Raw genomic sequence first — 12,040 nt, forward strand, 5'->3', positions numbered from 1 at the left:
GCGCGTTGTGCGGACGCCACGGCGCGGCATGCCGGGAATTGTAGTCCGCCCCGCGAACCACCCCGGCCGCCGTAGTTCTGATGCATGCTGGAAAGTGTAGTTCGTCAGCACCAACACCCGCGAGAGGGAAGGGCGGAACTCTACCCTCAATCTGATTCGTTCCAGAAATTATGACAAGACTTAGTCAACAAGCAATTACTGAACGCTGGTAATCTGCTGCATACCTGGTACAATTTGTTATAGTGTGCGATTTTTCTTTTGGATTCCGCGCAGGCCCCACAGGATCCTCGAATTGGCAATGCTAAGACGTTTTCCTCCTGCAGCCCAAGTGTCTCCGCAACAATCCTTGGCTCGCACGTTGAGACTTGCTCTTCCTGATCTCCGTTTCTCCGGAGGTTTCACGGCCCCTTGCTTATTCTGTGACAGCAACGATTCTCTCCACTCTAGATTGTAAGATTTTTGAAGGTGTTGCAGGTCATCTCATCCATTCATTCAACAACTACTTACTGACTCTACTACCCCCACGACATGCCAGGACCTGCCCTACACCCGAGATACAGGAAAGTGCGAGGCAAGACAGGCAAATAGGTAACGAACAAATAGAGAGGAAATGTCATTTTAAAGGCCCATTAGGGCAAAGTAATACGTTCATTCAACCAATATTTTCTGAGCAGCTTGTATATGCCAGTTCCTGGACCTTAGGGATACATGATGAATAAGAGGGGGAAAGTCCTCGCGGTCCTGCAGCTCCCATTACAGTGGGGGAGACAGAGGACAACAAACTGTATTAATGACAGGCAGTTATAAGTAATTTGAAGAGGACAGAGGAGGGGAAACTGTTGCCAACTGAACCATCAGAGAAAGGCAGGCTGAGGAATTTTTAATTTGAAACCTGAACAGCTCCCTGAAGATTTTCAGGCAGAGTGTTTGCAAACACCCTATTGCTCACAGATACTGTAGTCTTGAAGAATAGGAGAGAAGGCAGTGTGGCTGTACTAGGATGAAGAAGGATGTGAGAGTTTTGAGAGGACATCAGAGGGAGCAGGGTAAGGTCACACAGGTCTTGGGGACCCTTCCCAAAGAGTTTAACTTCTATTCTAGTGTGATGATAAACCACTGGACAGTTTTAAGTATAAAAGTACCTTGGTGTAGGGGCACCTGGGTGGCTTAGTTGGTTAAGCATCTGTCTTTGGCTCAGGTCACAATATCGGTCCTCCAACTGAGCCCTGAGTTGGAGGGGAGTAGGGGGTGGAAGGAAGGTGGAAGGGGGAGTGGGGGTGCTGCTCAGCGGGGAGTCTGCCTCTCTTCCCCCACCACTCCCCCAGCTCATGTTTGCTCATTCACGTGCGCTGTTTCTCTCTCTCCCTCTCTCTCAAATAAATAAGTAAAATCTTAAAAAAACAAAAAGTACCTTGTTCTGACTTACATTCTAAAAACATCCTTCTGTTTGGTGCACTAAATGTATGAAAGGGGGACAAGTTTGCAAGGATACCAATTAGGAGAGAAGAAGATGACTAGGGGAATTAGTATGAAGGCAAACCAACAGGATTTGCCTGACAAAGCATAAATTCATAGGATTATTAAGGGTCCATAGGTTAAAGCCAGGCAGACAGGTAACAGTTTATCTATACACCAGTTATTACTACACTCCTACTGCACCTTGTCCACACCTCTCTAGAGAGCTCACACAACACTCCTCGACATGCCCAGCCAGCCATGCCTTGGACTGCAAAAAAAGAAACAAATCTTATTAGTATTTTTGCCCCCTAGCACCTTCCATCCTGTAAATAGCTGGTGTTTCGGAATTGTTTGCCAAATGAATGACCTATACTGACTGTAAGGAGAGATTTCATTAAAATTATTACAGATTTTTAAAATATATTTTATTTATTTGACAGACATAGATCACAAGTAGGCAGAGAGTCAGGAGGTGGGGTGGGGGAGAAGCTGGCTCCCCGCTGGGCAGACAGACCGACATGGGGCTCAATCCCAGGACCCCGAGATCATGACCTGAGCCAAAGGCAGAGGCTTTAACCCACTGAGCCACCCAGGCGCCCCTGCAGATTTTCTTAAAAACATAAACCTCATTTCCCACTCCTCTCACGGAGCAGAAAACACAAGCTATCCCATATTTTTTAACTGTTGTTTTATCCTGACTAAAAAAAAAGCTGGTACCACCATCAAGGGTTAGAGGTACCAGTTTTAATTAAGATAGCCTTTGTCTCATCCTACTTGAAAACTCAAAACGTGATTGCAATGTCAATTATGGGGAAAGTAAAATTTGAGAGAAGAATATTGATCAGAGTTAAAAAACAATAAGTAGGGTGTGTGTGTGTGTGTGTGTGTATCTGTGTACATGTTTGTGTGCAGGCACCTATGTGTGAAAGAGAGAGATCAACACTTTTGGTTTAAATGTTTTTTAATATTTTACTTATTTATTTGACAGAGAGAGACACAGCAAGAAAGGTAACACAAGCAGGGGAAACAGGAGAGGGAGAAATAGCTTTCCCACCATGTAGGCAGCCTGATGCAGGGCTCTATCCCAGAACCCAGGGATTATGACCTGACTCAAAGGCAGACACCTAATGACTGAGCCACCTAGGTGCCCCAAAATACAACCTATATTTTATTATTTTGATTTTTTAAAAAGATTTTATTTATTTATTTATTTGACAGACAGTGATCACAAGTAGGCAGAGAGGCAGAGAGAGGAGGAAGCAGGCTCCCTGCTGAGCAGAGAGCCTGATGAGGGGCTCGATCCCAGGACCCTGGGATCATGACCCGAGCTGAAGGCAGTTGGTTTAATCCACTAAGCCACCCAGGTGCCCCCAACCTATATTTTAAACCGAAAGTGCTTGTGTTCCCTCTCTTGCTGTGTCTCTCTCTGTCAAATAAATAAATACTTTTTAAAAAAATTTTATTTATTTATTTGACAGAGAGAGATGACAAGCAGGCAGAGAGGCAGGCAGAGAGAGAGGAGGAAGCAGGCTCCCTGCTGAGCAGAGAGCCCAATGCGGGGCTCGATCCCAGGACCCCAAGATCATGACCTGAGCCGAAGGCAGCAGCTTAACTCACTGAGCTACCCAGGCACCCCCAATAAATACTTTAAAAAAAAAAGTTAAAAAATAAAATATAGGTTGTATTTTTTATTTATTTTATTTATTTTTAAGATTTTATTTATTTATTTGACAGAGAGACCACAAACAGGGGGAGCAGCAGAGGGAGAGAGACAAGCAGGCTCCCCATTGCGCAGGGACCTAAAAATATAGGTTCAATGTTTTTTTTAATTTTTTAAAAAGATTTTATTTATTTATTTGTCAGAAAGAGAGAGAGAGCGCACAGGCAGACAGAGTAGCAGGCAGAGGCAGAGGGAGAAGCAGACTCCCTGCAGAGCAAGGAGCCCAATGTGGGACTCGATCCCAGGATGCTGGGATCGAAGCCGAAGGCAGCGGCTTAACCCACTGAGCCACCAGGCGTACCTATAGGTTCTATTTTAAAAGTTCAGATTGGGGGTGCCTGGGTGGCTCAGTGGGTTAAGCCACTGCCTTTGGCTCAGGTCATGTTCTCAGGGTCCTGGGATTGAGTCTCGCATTGGGCTCTCTGCTCAGTGGGGAGCCTGCTTCCCTTCCTCTCTCTGTGCCTGCCTCTCTGCCTACTTGTGATCTCTCTCCCTCTGTCAAATAAATAAATGAAATCTTTTAATAAATAAATAAATAAAAGTCCAAATTGGGGTGCCTGGGTGGCTCAGTTGGTTAAGTGACTGCCTTCAGTTCAGGTCATGATCCCAGAGTCCTGGGATCGAGTCCCACATCAGGCTCCCTGCTCCTTGGACAGTCTGCTTCTCCCTCTGACTTTCTCCCCTCTCATGCTCTCTCTCACTGTCTCTCTCTCAAATAAATAAATAAAATCTTTTTAAAAAATTAAAAATAAATAAAAGTCCAAATTGAACTGTTTTGGCTTCCAGTCTGGCTTGTAAGGAGAGCTTGGAGATTACCACTGGGTCCTAACAACAATCAAAAAGCCAGGTACACTAAAAATCTTAGATATGTGAGAGAAGTGAGGTCACTGCTCCAAATAGGTGATATAGACAGACTGATAAAATTACAACTTACCAAGGCTGAAAACTCCAGGAACCAGCACTGGGGCAGGAAAACCTGAACAGTAACTGTCAAGAAGTTGGAGGCTCAGTGTGGACAAGCCTGAATATAAGAACTCCAGAAGCTGGGGCACCTGGGTGGCTCACTTGGTTAAGTGTCTGACTCTTGATTTCAGCTCAGGTCATGATTTCAGAGTTATGAGATTTAGCTCCAAGCCCTGAGCCCCCCCCATGTGGCTCTGCGCTGGGCATGGCGCCTGCTTGAGATTCTCTCTGTGTGCCTTCCCCTCCCTCTCTTAAGAAAACCAAAAACAGGGGTGCCTGGGTGGCTCAATAGTTTAAAGCCTATGCCTTCGGCTCAGTTCATGATCTCAGGGTCCTGGGATGGAGCCCCACATCGGGCCCTCTGCTCGGCAAGGAGCCTGCTTCCCTTCCTTTCTCTCTGCCTGCCTCTCTGCCTACTTGTGATCTCTGTCTGTCAAATCAATAAATAAAATCTTTAAAAAAAAAAACAATAAAGAAAAAACCCCTGGGGGGCACACTACTGTGTAGGATTTAAGGAGTTAGAATGAAAAACTCACAGTGGGGTGTCAACAGTAAATTTGAGCAGGCAGAAAAATAATCAGCAAACTTGAAGATAGACTAGTTGAAATGACATAGTCTAAGAGGAAGAAAGGAAAAACAAAGAAAAATGGTCAGACCCTATGAAACCTGTGGGACACTATTAAATGCCAACATATGTGCCAGAAAAGGAGAGAGAGAAAGGAACAGGAAGAATATTTGAAAAAAATAATGACTACTATGTACATGAATCTACACATTCAATATGCTCAGTAAATGCTAAGTAGGAAAACTCAAAAGACAGCCACACCAAGACACAATATAATCAAACAATTTAAAGTCGAAGATGGAATTTTGAAAGCAAAAGAGAGAAGTAACTACTCATGCATCTCAATAAGATTAGAGTCAAAATCTCAATGAGATTAAAGTTGATTTCTTACCAGAAACCCTGGAGACCCGAAGATACTGGGGTAACAGAATCAAAGTGCTAGGAGAAGAAAACAAAACAGAACAAAGTCCCAAACAAAGAGTTCTATATCCAGAAAATTGTCCTTAAAGGTAAAAGAAAAATGCAGAACTCCCATAAGAAAATATGCAGGAAAGCTCCATTACGTTGGATTTGATAATGATTTCTTGCATATGACACCAAATACACAGACAACAAAAGCAAAAACAGATGGAACCACATGAAACATAAAAACTCCTGTGCAGGGGCACCTGGGTGGCTCAGTGGGTTAAGCCTCTGCCTTCAGCTCAGGTCATGATCCCAGGATCTTGGGATTGAGCCCCTCTGTGGGCTCTCTGCTCAGCGGGGGACCTGCTTCCCTTCCTCTCTCTCTCTGCCTGCCTCTCTACTTGTAATCTCTTTCTGTCAAATAAATAAATAAAATCTTTTAAAAAAGCAAAACAAGGGGCCCCTGGGTGACTCAGTGGGTTAAAGCCTCTGCCTTCGGCTCAGGTCATGATCCCAGGGTGCTGGGATTGAGCCCCACATCAGGCTCTCTGCTCAGCCAGAAGCCTGCTTCTTCCTCTCTCTCTGCCTGCCTCTCTGCCTGCTTGTGATCTCTGTCTGTCAAATAAATAAATAAAATCTTTAAAAAACAAAACAAAACAAAACTCCTGTGCATCCATGGAAACAGCTGACAGAGCAGAAAGGCAACCCATGGAATGGAAGAAGCTCTGAAATTCTACATCTGTACAGGTTTAACAAGAATACATAAAGAAAAAAAAAAAAGAATACATAAAGAATTCCTACAACTCAAGAAAAACAACAACAAAAATAACCTGATTACAAAACTGGCAAGGATTCAAACAGGTATTTTTCCAAAGAAGACATACAAATAGCAAACAAGCAGATAAAAGTATGCTCCACACTATTAACTAACAAACCAAAGCAAATCAAAACCATAATGAGATATTATCTCATACCCAGTAGGTTAGCACTATCAAAAACAAAAAACCCAAAAACCAAAAACAGGAAAATAACAAGTGTTGGCAATGATGTGAAAAACTGGAACCCCCATGCTCTGTTGATGGGAATGCAGAACGGTGCAGCTGCTATGAAAAAAAGTATGGAATGCCTCGGAAAAAGTAAAAGTAGGTTTACTACATGATCCAGCAATCCCACTTCTGGGTATCTCTTCACAGAATTGAAAGCAAAATCTCAAGGAGATATTGGCACACCCATGATCACTGCAGTATTGTTCAAGATAGCAGGGAGGTGGGAGCAACCCACATTTCCACTGATGGGATGAAGGGATTTAAAAATGTGATATACAAAGAAAGTAGAATATTTTTGGCCTCTAAAAAGGAGGAAACCCTGTCACATCCCATAACATAGATGAACCTTGAAGACATGACACTAAATTGAAACAAGCCAGCCACAAAAAGATAAATACTGTATGATTCCACTGATATGAAGTATCTGTAGTAGTCAGACACGTAAAAACAGAAAGTGGAATGGTGGTTTCCAGGGGCTGGGCTGAAGGGGAAGTGGGGGCTTTTTGTTTGGGCAAATCTGTAGAGATACACAGAAGCTTCATGGTTTCCAGGGACTGCTCAGTGGCATGGGCTTTCTTCTTGGGCTGAGAAGAATGTTCTCGAACTACATGGTGTTGACACGTGCACAGCTCTGGCAAACATACGGAGCACCACTCAATTTCACACTGCAAAACAGTTAAAATGGTGAATATTTTGTTATGTAAAATTACCTCAATTTTAAAAATCACTGAACTGTACACTTAAATCAGATACATTTGACCCCTCAATAGAGCTTTTTAAAAAGATGTATTTACTTAAGGGACTCCCCACTGAGCAGGGAATCCAATGAGGGACTCAATCCCAGGACCTTGGAATCCTGACCTGAACTGAAGGTAGACACTTAACCGACTGAGCCACTCAGGTGGCCCTCAACAGAGGTTTTAAAGAAAGAGTGATGTGCTGAGTTCTCATTCAAGAATTGTTGGGCTCTTCTCAGCCATTTGCTCTTTCCCATTAATCTTAGACTCAGCTCTCAAAATTTCTTCAAATAACCTACAATTGCTCCAAATAATGTTGGTTGTGAACAACAGAAACCTCAAATGATGATGATTTAAACAAGAAAGAAGTTTATTTCTCTCTGTTCCTTGAACAGGTCAAAGGCTTCAGAGCCTTTGCACATACTCCCTACCTTTGGAAACTCTCCTCTGACAAAACCAGTTTCTGTTGACCTCAAGGTGCCTAAATATAATGTTCTCAGAAAGTCTTCTTCTGACCCCTGGGACAGACGGAGGCAGGATCCCTCTGTTATTCCATACCACAGGACCCTGATTATTTTCTTCACCATGTTCCTCCATCGAACACCTTCTTATGAAAGGGACTACTGTGAAATCCTTGTTATTTCTCATTATTCTAATTATAGATTTATTGTTTTGCCAGCTGATGGCCAGCCCCTCTCATCAGAACATTAATAAGCTCCAGATCCATATCTGACTGTCACCCTCTCAAGGTAGCACAGACCTGACATTGAATAGACAATAAACATTTGTAGACTTAAGGCATAAAATCCCAGCTCAAAATCTTATTTTCATTCTATTTAAAATCAGGGACATGAATGAGGCAAACACCTCAAAGGAGGACACAGCTTCTTATTGAACAGAATTATTAGCTTTAACCAGATAAAATAAATCAAAGCCTTTCCCCCCCAAACCTTAGAAAACAAGGACACGGACTCAGTCTCTGGCTTCCAGCAAACAGGCAACCTCCCTTGTGAACCTGGGTAGGAAATCTGTGCCCTGCACACTCTCTTTCCTTTTCTCCCTGCCCCTCTTTTATATGGGGTGACCACATCCTTTATTGCCCAGACTAAACCCTTCTGAGAGATCAAGGTAAGAAACACAATACACAGATGAACAACAGCCTGAGCCTGTCTAGAAACAGAGCTCTGACTTACACTCGACAGCATCTGTCCCAGGAAGCCAGCCTGCGACCTACAAGTCCCAGACTCATAGAACATCAAACCGTTACTCCAGCAAACATTCCAGGAGGCCAAACAATGAATCCTGTATCAACTGGCCCCAGATGGCCAGGACTCCATTAATAAATGACACCTTCCCTGGTTTTGGTCCCCACTTCCCATTTCAGGACCAGCCAGAGAAATCCAAAACCACTCACCAGACTAGTTACACAGGATGCCCTTCTTCTAGTTAGCAGTCCCGCAGCTTCCCTGGGGCCAACAGCCTCCAGCCAGAGCCCTCCAGAAGCTGCCTCTGTTCCAGCCACACATCTCAGTCACTGGTCTGCCTGCCTTTGAGCCTCTGCCAGAACGTTACGGTGGCGGCCACTCTTGCTATTGTGAGCTCTGAATAGTCTTTACCCGTTCTCATTTGGGTGATTTTCATTTATTTCCACAAATCACTACACTGTTAATAACTATGCTGAATCAAGAGGTAAAAATCGGGACTATTCAGAGTCAGGATTAGATCACCCAAACTATAAACTCCGTCAGCCTGAACCTATTTGTTGGCTAGATCAAGTTGGGGAGGGTGAAGTTGTGAAGAACAGAATGTGAAATGTACCACTAGGTGGGGTTGCGCCATTACAGATCAGAGAACGTTTCCATTATTGTGGGAAGTTCTGGACAGACGCAAGCACTCATCTTTTTTTACATAGTCAGTCATCTTTTTGGTCTGGATGTATGGAAGGGTACCAACTGAACAATGGACTTGTTGGAAATTTGTCTTCAGGGCAGTAATTACTAAAAGTAATTCCAGCTGAGAATGTTCAGGCATGTCATTACTGATACCTAGTATTAACTTACTTTCAATTACTGCCTGCTGCCCTTGATAGGGTAAAGAGATGAAAAACATACTGTTTGCCCTTGAGAAGCTGGCGTTCTGGAAAGTACTTAAGGTCTGAATAGGTCGCATAGTTTGCAAATTTTGCCCAATGCAAAATTAAAATAAGGGTCCACTTTCAAGGTGGAAACTTTATGTGTCAAGAAAAGAAAAAAAAAAGAGAAAGAAATCCTTTGATTCAGAACAATGAAGAATACTTTATTTATTAACAGTAATACATTTCAGGGTGCCTGGGTGGCTCAGTCATTAAGCATCTGCTTTCAGCTCAGGTCATGATCCCAGGGTCCAGGTTCGAGCCCTGCATCAGGCTCCCTGCTCAGCGGGAAGCCTGCTTCTCTCTCTGCCACTCCCCCTGCTTGTGTTCCCTCTCTTGCTATCTCTCTCTCTCTCTCTCTCTCTCTGTTAAATAAATAAATAAATAAAATCGTTAATATCTTAAAAATAATAAATAAATAAATAAATAAAGTAATACCTTTCTTTGACAGCCACACAAAATTTTTTAAAAAGAACAAGTTTTGGGCTTCTGGGTAGCTCAGTTGGTTGGGCCTTTGCCTTTGGCTTGGGTCATGATCTCAGGGTCCTGGGATCCAGCCCTGCATCTGGCTCTCTGCTCAGCAGGGAGCCTGCTTCCCTCCCCCCTCTCTCTCTGCCTGCCTCTCTGCCTATTTGTCATCTCTGTCTGTCAAATAAATAAATAAAATCTTTAAAAAAAAAGAGCAAGTTTGAAATTCTACATACCCCTGAAACAAATAATACATGCTAATATAAAAAAAATAAAAAATAAAGAAAATTCTATAGTGTCAGGGAGTTAAATTTCTTTCTTTCTTTCTTTTTTAAGATTTTATTTATTTATTTGAGACAGAGATAGTGACAGAGAGGATGAAGGGGAAGATGAGGGAGAAGCAGGACCCTGAGATCATGACCTGAGCCAAGGCAGACGCTTAAGTGACTGAGCCACCCAGATGCCCAGGGTACTAAATTTCTTAATAAAATTCAAGTTGGCATGAATATTGTCAATAAAAACAACTACTGAAGATAGTGCACTTCATATAACATATTTAAAATGTTCAGTGCTTTTCATGATGAAACACTTGTGCATACTATTACATTAAGCAAAATAGTTTTATTTTAAAAAACATTTTTTAAATTATTTATTTATTTATTTGAGAGAGAGCGAGCACGCATGACAGAGGGGAGGGTCAGAGGGAGAAGGAGGATCCCCACTGAGCAGGGAGCCTGACATGGGACTCTGGAGTCTGGTATCATGACCTGAACCAGAGGCAGTCACCCAACCAACTGAGCCACCCAGGTGCCCTAAGCGAAATATTAAAAAAAAAAAATACATTTGTAACCCATAACACAGATAAACCATAGGGAGAAGCAAGGACTGGTTTATATGGGTGCTGTATACTTTCTTTTGCTTGGGGTTCATAAGTGAGGCCCCTTTTCTGGCCCTCTCACCATGCTCCCATTTGACACTAGAGATTCTTAGATTGGACATATGACTTTGATAATCTCAGGGCAAAGACCCTGATGACCCCCATTTGTCTAAACTTGCGGAAAAAAGAAAAAAGAATGTCAGGCAGCCACAGCAGACCATTAAACTAAGGGTGGGATCTTCTAAGAACAGAGGCCTTGGCGAAGGCACAGGTCATACACCCATGAAGCCAACGGAAAATGTAGATAGTGTTCTGTGACAAATTACAGACCAACAAAGTATGATGCTTCAGATATGTTGTGATGCTGCTGGCCCTGTTAGCCCCTTTTTATTCTTACATTTTGCATGCTCACAATTAAATTACATTTAAACAGTTATTAAGCATTGACTCTGTGCTATTTACTGTAGGAAATCTTTGCTAAAGTTCAATATAATTGAGTAAATACACAATCTAATTTTTAAAAAGATGTTATAAAAAGTTAGAATTCTTTTGCTCTTCCTCCCAAGACTCAAGAACAGGGCAGGGACTGAAACTGGTAAGCACTCAATATATTTTTGCTGAATATTCATTCAGTGGGTCGAGATTTTCACAAAGGGAAATATCAAGAAAGGCAAAAGGTAGATGGCTAGCTAGGATTCTAGAGAAGTCACAGACTGGCCGAAAGGCATTGTAGACAAGAGGAAATGTCAGTAAAAGCAAAGTGCTGTAAGTATTACCTTCCAGGAGAACTGGATGCCTCCTAAAAGCGGGGATTTGTTTCTTCCCAGCTAGGACCAGCACCTGTGGCCCAGCAGGCCTTCAGGACTGACCCAGTAAATGCAGGGAAGTAGATGAAGCTGGAGCCAAATGAACCAAAGTTTTGAATATTAGAGGGAGAATATATATTCAATGTACAGGTAAGAACCATTTGAAAAGGGCAGTGAAGTGATCAGGACTCTGAGGAAAAAAGAAGCCTGTGGTTTCCTTGCTGTGGTTCTGGAATATAGGTGAGGTTATATGGGGTGAAGTCTGGAGCCAAAACCCAAGAAAGAAATCTTGAGACATCTTTGGTGCAGAAAGGTGATTTTATTAAAGCATGGGTGCTGAAGGAACAGAAGGCTGGCTGAGGACAAAGCAAAAGCTGATACCCTACAACGTTCCCCCACCCCCACTCCTGGGTGGCACCTATGTGACATTCTTTAGGTATTAATGTTAATACCTTGCTAAGAAGGGAAAAATGACCTTGACAGTGGCAAGGCCTCTGGTATCCTGTGTCTTGTAGGTCTTCTTTGGCATATGAAAGTTCTATTGAAACCTCCCTTTTCCTTACCTCTCCCAACCCCATGGTATATAACCTGCCACCCCTCACGACCCCAGGGCAGCAACTCTTCCTGCCCACAGGTCCTGTTCCGTGCTTTAATAAATCACCTTTTTGCACCAGAGCCATGTTAAGAATTCTTTCTTGGCCATCAGCTCTGGACCTTACTACATTCTAAAACTTCATCATTTGGTGCCCAACGTGGGGCTTTGAGTCTTTACATCTGGACTCTGGACTTTGGTGCAAAATTGGAGAGTACTTTCTCTCCTCTTCTTTGACTCTCATTTCAGGAGCCCTTCAAAGAGTATGGTCT

Source organism: Mustela erminea, chromosome 17, assembly GCF_009829155.1.
Source record: "Mustela erminea isolate mMusErm1 chromosome 17, mMusErm1.Pri, whole genome shotgun sequence".
Taxonomy (NCBI): domain Eukaryota; kingdom Metazoa; phylum Chordata; class Mammalia; order Carnivora; family Mustelidae; genus Mustela; species Mustela erminea.